A 10,028-nucleotide genomic window follows, 5' to 3' on the forward strand; every position below is an offset into this window, starting at 1 on the left:
AAGTATTCCTGAGCCCATTCTGTGATTTCCTTTACAGTAGCATTCCTGTTTGTGGTGCAGTGTTGTTTAAGGGCCCGTAGATCACGGGCATCCAGTATGGTTTTACGGCCTTGACCCTTACACACAGAGATTGTTCCAGATTCTTTGAATCTTCGAATGATGTTATGCACAGTTGATGATGATATATGCAAAGTCTTTGCAATTTTTCACTGGGTAACTCCTTTCTGATATTGCTCCACTATCTTTCTGCGCAACATTGTGGGAATTGGTGATCCTCTACCCATCTTGGCTTCTGAGAGACACTACCACTCTGAGAAGCTCTTTTTATACCCAATCATATTGCCAATTGACCTAATTAGTGTTAATTGGTCTTCCAGCTCTTCGTTATGCTCAAATTTACTTTTTCCAGCCTCCTATTGCTACTTGTTCCAACTTTTTTGGGATTTGTTGACACCGTGAAAATTTGAATCAACGTATTTTTCCTTTAAAATGATACATTTACTTGGATTAAACGTTTGATCTGTCATCTATGTTCTATTACAAATAAAATATTGACATTTGCCATCTCCACATCATTGCATTCAGTTTTATTCACGATTTGTATAGTGTCCCAACTTTTTGGGAATCCGGTTTGTAATTAAAGGGATTGTATCATCTCAGACAATGGGGGCATATCTTTAGGATATGCCCCTATTGTCTGATAGGTGCAGGTCCCACCTCTGGGACCCGCACCTGTCTTGTAAACGGAGCCAAGTCACGGAGGGCACACAGCATATGCACAACTACCCTCCATTCATTTCTATTGAGCTGACGGAAATGAATGGAGGGTGGCTGTGCAAGCACGGTGTGCCCTCAACGACTCCATTTACAAGATAGGTGCGGGTCCCAGAGGTGTGACCTGCACCTATCAGACAATGGGGGCATATCCTAGAGATATGCCCCAATTGTATGAGATGATACAACCCCTTTAAGATCAGCCCCTCCAATACAGTCCCATGTAAATAACATTTTCAGCTCACTTCTGTCAGCTCCTCCAGCATACATTCCCATGTACAGTAAATAACATCAGCCCCTCCAGCATACATTCACAGAAGCATCTTATGCGCTTTGCTGGTACTGTAATACACTGCGTTTTTTCAACATGAGAATCTGTGGAGAAAAAAACAGACTTAACCACCTCCCGACCGCCTAACGCACGGATGCGTCCGGAAGGTGGTTGATTTACGCCTCCTGGACGCATCCGTGCGTCATCTCGCGAGACGCGAGATTTCGGTCACAGCCGGCCCGTGCATGCGCATCGCGGGCCGGCAAAAGTTAAAGGAGCATTTTGTCAGCAACCTGCCAGCCAATGATCGCGGCTGGCAGGTTGCAGATTTTTTTAAAAATCCAATCAGAAGCCACATAGCAGATCATATTAGTAAATATGATCTGTTATATGGCTGCCCTGCTCCTCTGCTGGTCCTTTTCGTCGGTTGGATCCAGCAGAGGAGCAGGCTTCACAGAGAGCACACCAAACACCACATACTAGCCCCAGATCACCCCCCTGCACCCCAATTAACCCTTTGATCACCCCTTTGATCGCTCCTGTCAATCACTAGTGAAAGGAAAAAAGTGATCAGTGCAAACTGTCACTTTTTTTTTTCACTGGTATTGACCGTTAGGTTTTAGTATAGTTAAGACCCCTTGGTTAGGTAGTTTAGGGATCAGTTAGCGCCCAGCCCACCGCACCGCAGTCCCTTATTCGCTGATTAGCGTATCGCTAATCAGCATTTGTACTTTTATAGTATCTGGAAGTGATCAAAACTGATCACGGTCAGATCTATAATTGTATTAGTGTCACTTTAGTTCGCCCTCCACCCAAAACGCAGTGTTTGCCTGATAAGACCTAATTGGTCGCCCACACGTGCGTTCACCCACGCCCGCCCCACCGCAGTGACAAAAAATATATTTTTTGATCACTGCACATTCACTTTACACGCGCTGCGGCGATAAAAAAAATCAGTTTTGATATTTTTTATCAACCGCAGCGGCCTCCGGTACTTCGCTAGCCTCCCATTTGTAAGACAGGCTTGCTTTTTTTCTTGGGTAGTCTCAGGGAATACCCCTAAATTTAGTTGCCCAAATGTCAAACAGGGGGTATTCTTCTGAAGAGGCCTACAGGCTTCTGACCCAGTCGGATGAGGAATGGGAACCCTCATCTGATGAATCTAGCGGTTCAGAATATGAACCTGTAGAAAGCAGTGGCTCTCTGACCCAAAGTTCGGACGAGGAGGCTGAGGTCCCTGATAGCACCAGGCGTACCCGGCCCCGTGTCGCTAGACCGCAGGTTGCGCAGGATCCACTTCAAGAGCAGCAGAGTGGGGCTGGTGCTGTCGGATTACATGGTTAGGCATACACCAGCAGCACAGCCCTTGTTGGCCCTTTTGCCTTCACTCTGCGGTCCAGCTCACCCCAAACCATCTCGATTGGGTTCAGGTCCGGAGACATGTAGAACAATAAATTTAGCGAAAAATTTATATATAAATGTCTCTTTTTTGCAAAATTTTACAGCTGAAAGTGAAAAATGTCATTTTTTTGCAACAAATTTTTTACATTTCGATTAATAACAAAAAAAGTAAAAATGTCAGCAGCAATGAAATACCACCAAATGAAAGCTCTATTAGTGAGAAGAGAAGGAGGTAAAATTCATTTGGGTGGTAAGTTGCATGACCGAGCAATAAACGGTGAAAGTAGTGTAGTGCAGAAGTGTAAAAAGCGGCCTGGTCATTAAGGGGGTTTCAGCTAGCGGGGTTAAAGTGGTTAATCTGCAATGTGTTCAGGTAGCCTCGGTGTGGGCCAAATGAATTATATACAGTCTGGGTGGGGGCAAAATGAAATGTATACAGTCTGGGTGGGGATCAAATGAAATGTATACAGTCTGGGTGGGGGCCAAATGAAATGGATATAGTCTGGGTGGTGGCCAAATGAAATATATACAGTGTGGGTGGGGACCAAATGATATATATATATATATATATATATGTATGCACAGTACAGACAAAAAGTTTGGACACACCTTCTCATTCAAAGAGTTTTCTTTATTTTCATGACTATGAAAATTGTAGATTCACACTGAAGGCATCAAAACTATGAATTAACACATGTGGAATTATATACATAACAAAAACGTGTGAAAAAACTGAAAATATGTCATATTCTAGGTTCTTCAAAGTAGCCACCTTTTGCCTTGATTACTGCTTTGCACACTCTTGGCATTCTCTTGATGAGATTCAAGAGGTAGTCACCTGAAATGGTCTTCCAACAGTCTTGAAGGAGTTCCCAGAGATGCTTAGCACTTGTTGGCCCTTTTGCCTTCACTCTGCGGTCCAGCTCACCCCAAACCATCTCGATTGGGTTCAGGTCCGGTGACTGTGGAGGCCAGGTCATCTGGCGCAGCACCCCATCACTCTCTTTCATGGTCAAATAGCCCTTACACAGCCTGGAGGTGTGTTTGGGGTCATAAATGATGGTCCATCTAAACGCAGACTGGATGGAATAGCATGTCGCTGCAAGATGCTGTGGTAGCCATGCTGGTTCAGTATGCCTTCAATTTTGAATAAATCCCCAACAGTGTCACCAGCAAAGCACCCCCACACCATCACACCTTCTCCACAATGCTTCACGGTGGGAACCAGGCTTGTAGAGTCCATCCGTTCACCTTTTCTGTGTCGCACAAAGACACAGTGGTTGGAACCAAAGATCTCAAATTTGGACTCATCAGACCAAAACACAGATTTTCACTGGTCTAATGTCTATTCCTTATGTTCTTTAGCCCAAACATGTCTCTTCTGCTTGTTGCCTGTCCTTAGCAGTGGTTTTCTAGCAGATATTCTACCATGAAGGCCTGATTCACACAGTCTCCTCTTAACAGTTGTTCTAGAGATGTGTCTGCTGCTAGAACTCTGTGTGGCATTGACGTGGTCTCTAATCTGAGCTGCTGTTAACCTGCGATTTCTGAGGCTGGTGACTCGGATGAACTTATCCTCCGCAGCAGAGGTGACTCTTGGTCTTCCTTTCCTGGGGCGGTCCGCATGTGAGCCAGTTTCTTTGTAGTGCTTGATGGTTTTTGTGACTGCACTTGGGGACCCTTTCAAAGTTTTCACAATTTTTCGAATTGACTGACCTTCATTTTTTAAAGTAATGATGGCCACTTGTTTTTCTTTACTAAGAATTTGTATTATGGCAAGAAAAAGGCAGCTAACAGTCTATTCAGTAGGACTATCAGCTGTGTATCCACCTGACTTCTCCACAATGCAACTGATGGTCCCAACCCCATTTATAAGGCAATAAATCCAACTAATTAAACCTGACAGGGCACACCTGTGAAGTGAAAACCCATTTCAGGTGACTACCTCTTGAAGCTCATCAAGAGAATGCCAAGAGTGTGCAAAGCAGTAATCAAAGCAAAAGGTGGCTAATTTAACCCCTTAAGGACACAGGACGTACCGGTACGACCCATTTCCCGAGTCTTTAAGGACACAGGACGTACCGGTACGTCCTAACTTTAAATAGGCATTCCGGCGCCCCAGGGGTTAATCTGAACAGGATGCCGGCTGAAATCATTCAGCTGGCATCCTGTCACAACGCCAGCACAATGCTGGCATCCTGACTCCCCCCCCCCCCCCCCCGTGTCGGCGATCGCAGCAAACCGCAGGTCAATTCAGACCTGCGGTTTGCTGCGCTTTTTGCAGTTTCTGATTCCCGCGGTCCCAGGCGGTGGGGGCGTTGCTGGAGGTGGGCGGTGCGGCAGGCGGGATTGCGATCCCCCGCCCGTCTCCCCTTGAAAATTAGTTGGCTTCTAGTGGGTTATACCAGGGTGCCAGCACATTGCTGACACCCTGGTATAAAAGGCTGACATCTGTGCAGATGTCAGCCGTTTAACCCTTTCCATACCGCGGTCCATACGGACCGCTGTATGGAAAAGGTTAACTGTCATCGGTCAGGGAGCTCCCTCCCTCTCCCATCGGGGGGCTTTGCAGCCCCCCGACAGCCCCCTGCTAGCCCCGTCCTCACCCTTCACCGTCTGCGAAGTTGTGGCAGACGGGGAAGGTTCCCATGGCAACAGGACGCCTGCTCAGGCGTCCTGCTGTCCATGGTGCTGAACAGATCTATGCTAAAAGCTAAAAGCATAGATCTGTTCAGTGTAAGTAAAATACAGTACAGAACCCTATAGGGTTCTGTACTGTATTTTACAGACATCAGACCCACTGGATCTTCAAGAACCAAGTGGGTCTGGGTAAAAAAAAAGTAAAAAAAAAAGTGAAAAAAGTTAAGATAAAAAAAAAACATTTATCACTGAATAAAAATTAAAAAAATAAAATACATACACATATTAGGTATCGTCGCGTCCGTAACGACCTGATCTATTAAACGGTCATGTTACTTTCCCCGCACGGTGAACGCCATAAAAATAGAAAAATAAAAACTATGAGAAAATTTCAATTTTGCCCACCTTACTTCCCAAAAAAGGTAATAAAAGTGATCAAAAAAGTCACATGTATGCCAAAATAGTACCAATCAAACCATCATCTCATCCCGCAAAAAATGAGACCCTACTCAAGATAATCGCCCAAAGACTGAAAAAACTATGGCTCTTAGACTATGGAAACACTAAAACATAATTATTTTTTTTGTTTCAAAAATAAAATCAACCTGCTCTATAAAATTACCACATAATATAACCTGTCAGATGAATGTTGTAAATAACAAAAAAAAAAAAAAGTGCCAAAAAAGCTATTTCTTGTTACCTTGCCGCACAAAAAGTATAATATAGAGCAACCAAAAATCATATGTACCCTAAACTAGTACCAACAATACTGCCACCCTATTCCGTACTTTCTAAAATGGGGTCACTTTTTTGGAGTTTCTACTCTAGGGGTGCATCAGGGGGGCTTCAAATGGGACATGGTGTAAAAAAAGAAAAGTCCAGCAAAATCTGCCTTTCAAAAACCGTATGCATTCCTTTCCTTCTGCACCCTGCCGTGTGCATTCCTTTCCTTCTGCACCCTGCCGTGTTTACGACCACATATGGGGTGTTTCTGTAAACTATAGAATCAGGGCCATAAATAATGAGTTTTGTTTGGCTGTTAACCCTTGCTTTGTAACTGGAAAAAAAAATATTAAAATGGAAAATCTGCCAAAAAAGTGAAATTTTGAAATTGTATCTCTATTTTCCATTAAATCTTGTGCAACACCTAAAGGGTTAACAAAGTTTGTAAAATCAGTTTTGAATACCTTGAGGGGTGTAGTTTCTTAGATGGGGTCACTTTTATGGAGTTTCTACTCTAGGGGTGCATCATGGGGCTTCAAATGGGACATGGTGTCAAAAAAACAGTCCAGCAAAATCTGGCTTCCAAAAACCATACGGCGCACCTTTCACTCTACGCCCCGCTGTGTGGCCGTACAGTAGTTTACGGCCACATATGGGGTGTTTCTGTAAACGGCAGAGACAGGGCAATAAAGATGCAGTCTTGTTTGGCTGTTAACCCTTGCTTTGTTAGTGAAAAAAATTGTTAAAATGGAAAATTAGGCAAAAAAATGAAATTCTCAAATTTCATCCCCATTTGCCAATAACTCTTGTGCAACACCTAAAGGGTTAACAAAGTTTGTAAAATCAGTTTTGAATACCTTGAGGGGTGTATTTTATAGAATGGGGTCATTTTTGGGCGGTTTCTATTATGTAAGCCTCGCAAAGTGACTTCAGAGCTGTAGTGGTCCCTAAAAATTGGGTTTTTGTAAATTTCTGAAAAAATTCTAGATTTGCTTCTAAACTTCTAAGCCTTGTAACATCCCCAAAAAATAAAATATTATTCCCAAAATAATTCAAACATGAAGTAGACATATGGGGAATGTAAAGTCATCACAATTTTTGGGGGTATTACTATGTATTACAGAAGCTTGGAAATTTGCAAATATTTCAGAATTTTGGGTAAATTAGGTATTTTATTATGACTTAATTTTACCAGTGTCATGAAGTACAATAAGCGACGAAAAAACAATCTCAGAATGGCCTGGATAAGTCAAAGTGTTTTAAAGTTATCAGCACTTAAAGTGACACTGGTCAGATTTTAAAAAAATGGCCTGGTCCTTAAAGGTGAAATAAGGCTGTGTCCCTAAGGGGTTAAAGAACCTAGAATATGACATTTTCAGTTGTTTCACACTTTTTTGTTATGTATATAATTCCAAATGTGTTAATTCATAGTTTTGATGCCTTCAGTGTGAATCTACGTGTCCAAACTTTTGGTCTGTACTGTATATACAGAGCGAGTGGCAGGAAGGGGGTGGGGTAATGGGGTTGCGGGTTATTGGGGGCCCCAATCTAAAGTTTGCCCTAGGACCCATAGACCTCTAGTTACGCCACTGCTAGTGAGCGCTTCCATAATGGAAGCACTCACTAGTCTGCAGGAGGAGGGGGGAGAGAAGCGCTGTGAGCGCTGTACAGTACTTACCCCTCCTCCTGCTTGCTCTGCTAAGGGCCCGCACTGCTGTGCCCTGGCTGCCTGCAGCATCAGAAAATACAGAGCGCACTCTGACCTGACGCTGCAGGAGAAGACAACCAAGACAGGGAGAGTGGCAGCAGGAGAGGTAAGTTACTTTATTATTTTACAGTCTGATCTGAGGTCTGATATGGAGGTCTAATGGGTGTCTGGAGAGTTCTAATGGGGGTCTGGAGTTCTGACTGGGGGGTCTGGAGGTCTGAAGTTCTGACTGGGGGTCTGGAGGTCTGACCGGGGGGTCTGGAGGTCTGATATGGGGGTCTGGTCGGGGGTCTGATATGTGGGTCTGGAGGTTTTATATGGGGGTCGAGGTCTTACATGGAGTTCTGAATGTTAAAACTGGGTTCTTATATGGGGTCTGACATAAAGGTCTAAAGGGGATTTGGTCTGAGATGGGGGGGGGTCTCATTTAGGATTGTATATGGGGGTCTGATCTGAAATGAAGGGGGGATTTTTTTGTACTAGCGCACAATATAAAGGGGTGTTTTGTGCTGAGGCACTATCTGTGTGGTACCAGTATTTTCAAGGGGACAGTTTCTGCAGGAAAGTATTGAGGAGCACAGTAGACACAGTATTGGGGTGGCAGGATGGGGTGTTGAGAAGGTGAGGAGGAGGATGGAAAAGTAGGAAAGTAAGATGTCGGATTGTTAAACTTTGCAGAGATGAGGCACGGCTGAAAGAAGTCACCATGGTGGTCTGGTCTAACAGGAGAAGAAGAGAAAAGAGAATATCTACATCAGAGAATAGAAGTCACTGAATGTAAGAGGTACATATGTGGCACTGTATGACCTTGTATGTTCTGTAGCGCTACATGTAATGTTTTACATGTGTGTCTTTAAAGGGGTTGTCCGCTTTATGAGCGCTACCTTCTCTGCTCTGTTTACCTGCTCATCACTGAAAATGCTGCGGCGAGAACAGAACAGAGAAAGCAGCTCTTATATGAGAGCTGCCCTGTCTTCAAACAGCTGGGGGCACAGAGGGGATTACTACTATGGAGGGGGCACAAAAGGCATTACTAATGTGAAGGGGCACAATGGGCATTTCTAATATGGAGGGGCACAGAGCCAGAGGGCATTACTACAATTAAGGGAGCACAGTGGGCATTATTACTGTGAATGGGGCACAATGGGGATTTCTACTATGGAGGGACACAGAGGGCATTACTACTATTAAGGGGGCACAATGGGCATTATTACTGTGAAGTAGGCAAAATGGGCATTATTACTATGAAGGGGCACAGTGAGCATTATTACTATACAGGGGGCACAATGGGGATTATTACTATGAAGGGGACACAATGAGGATTATTACTGTGAAGGGGGCACATTAGGGATTATTTCTGTGAAGGGGGCACAGAGAGGGCATAACTACTGTGAGGGGGGCACAATGTGGGCATAACTACTGTGAGAGGGCACATATCTGTATAAAACTACTGTGAAGGTTGTACAATGAGGGCAATACTACTGTGAGGAGGGTACAATTTTTTTTAAGTATCGGGGGGGGGGGCAGAGAAAGGACCCAAACATACTAGGCACGCCACTGAGTGGGAGATCTGGAGCTAAATGTGGGAAGGGTACACCATCTGCTACTCGGAAGACTACCTGTGAGAAACCCACTATCATTGTAAGAGTTTATAAATGCAGCCGCAGGCAGGCATCAAGCAGTGGTAGTGGGAAAATGCCACACTCGTCAGTGTGGGAATTTTTCACCAAGTTACTGGGGGACAGTGTGGAGGTATGCAGGATACATTGCCAGGGTGCTAATGTTGGCACCGCGGCCCTGCATCAACACATGAAGAGTCACCATAAATGGCGTGGGAAAACCATTTCACTCCTTTGGTGTAACAGCTTGATGCAGCTACCATTGCATCTCTTAGCAGTCTCTCAAGCAATAAGGGCTTGTCAACATCAACAGAACAAAGCTGTCATTCCTTCCCATCGACTTCAATGTCATCTATTGCTTCTAATGCTCCTCATCCTTCTCCTTGTCACTTGTTTCGACAGCAATCGATCACAGAGGTGATTGCCAGAAGACTATAGTATGCGTCCACACATCCAATGGCGCAGAAGCTTATTGTGCACATGGCCAAGTTGCTGGGACCGTGTTTCTCAGAAAATAAAACCTACACCGAAAAAAGGACCTAGCCCTATTTTGCAGGGTTTTGGGAGTAGGGCTAAAATATATGCCCTACTCCAAAAATAAGCCCTAGATGAATTTAATATTTATGGATTCAGCAGCTCAGGAGCGCTCACTAATGAGATGCCAGGGCGGGCAGGACATCGGCACTCTCCCAGCTGATCGGAGGTGGGCAGGAGTTACAGTACAGCAGCGCAGGCTGCCAACACTTAGCCTTCAGTGAATCTGCTAGCCTGCGCATACATTGCGGCTGGCGTCCTTTACTAAATGCAAAATGATGCTGGCAGTCGCGCTTCCATCTATGGTCCTAAATGGGTACATCACTAGGTGGGCTGGAGGGCTTCTCTACCCTATACT

Source organism: Bufo gargarizans, chromosome 5 (genome assembly GCF_014858855.1).
Source record: "Bufo gargarizans isolate SCDJY-AF-19 chromosome 5, ASM1485885v1, whole genome shotgun sequence".
In the NCBI taxonomy this organism is placed as follows: Eukaryota; Metazoa; Chordata; class Amphibia; order Anura; family Bufonidae; genus Bufo; species Bufo gargarizans.